The 1,155-nt window shown below is 37.8% G+C and overlaps 1 pseudogene; it reads right to left on the reverse strand.

Annotated features, from left to right (window-relative positions):
* Window positions 1-753: 753 nt before the first annotated feature.
* Window positions 754-895, reverse strand: LOC132240422 (U2 spliceosomal RNA; annotated as a pseudogene).
* Between the last annotated feature and the right edge of the window lie 260 nt (window positions 896-1,155).

Genomic DNA, 1,155 nt, shown 5'->3' on the forward strand with positions numbered 1-1,155 from the left:
TATAAATTACAATGAAGACATGATGTGACAAGTTTTCAGAATATTTCATTTATAGCATTTAAAAATATTTTTATTGATTTCAGATAGGAAGGGAGAGGGAGAGAGAGAGATAGAAACATCAATGATGAGAGAGAATCATTGATGAGGGAGAATCCTACACTAGGGATCAAGCCCACAACCCAGGCATATGCCCTGACCGGAAATTGAACCATGACCTCCTGGTTCATAGGTGATGCTCAACCACTGAGCAATGCCACCGGGCCATGTCATAGCACTTTTTATCTTAAGTTCAAATATATGCACAAATATTAAATATTTTTCAAGAAACCACAAATTGCCTAATACTCTATTGGATGTTATACAATCCTAGGTAAGCATTTGTCATACTAGTCTACTTGGCCTTTGGGTCATCTTTTTAATGTGTCTATGGCACATTGGGGTTTGGAAAGCTATCTGTAATTATGGAACAGTTTTTCAAATTCTGGTGCCAAATGATCTGTATTGGAGTCAATCTCCCATTGGCATGAAGTGTCAGTGCATCACTGTACAAAACTAAGGCAGATAGTTTTATATTTCGGGTCTTGAGGAATCATGTTAGGGTACCTTTGGGAGGTTTTGATTATATGAGTAGTTATACCAACTACTCATGGCCACAGCTGTCCTGGGCATTCCAGTAAAAAACGTTAGAAATTAATCTGGTGGCTAAAATTCAGTGGATCAAAATGAATTGCTGTTTATGGGTCTCAGAATATAAACAAGTAAAATAAAAAAGAAGAAGAGAATACCATCTTGGGTACATTCCCTGACAGCCCTGTCAACAAGGTGTAAAACAAAAATTTTAACTAGTTTCTTATCAACTCTACACTTGATCTTAGCCAAAAGGCCGAGAAGCGATCTTATCAACTCTATAGACATGGTCCACGAGTTTTGGTGGATATGTTTTCATGTTTTCTTTTAAAAGCAAAATAAAGCTAGTCCCTTCTGGCCACTGTTAACTTCCACTGAGAGGCTATTAAAGTGCTCTCAACTACAGACGCTTTTTAAATGTGTACTGACTGAAATCCCAAAGAGTTGCAAGCACGCACTTCATGAGACTTTCTTTGATGCCATATGTCCCCCAAATGCACAGTTAATGTCATGAACAAGAGCCTTTGC

This window comes from Myotis daubentonii, chromosome 8 (genome assembly GCF_963259705.1).
Source record: "Myotis daubentonii chromosome 8, mMyoDau2.1, whole genome shotgun sequence".
Classification (NCBI taxonomy): Eukaryota; Metazoa; Chordata; class Mammalia; order Chiroptera; family Vespertilionidae; genus Myotis; species Myotis daubentonii.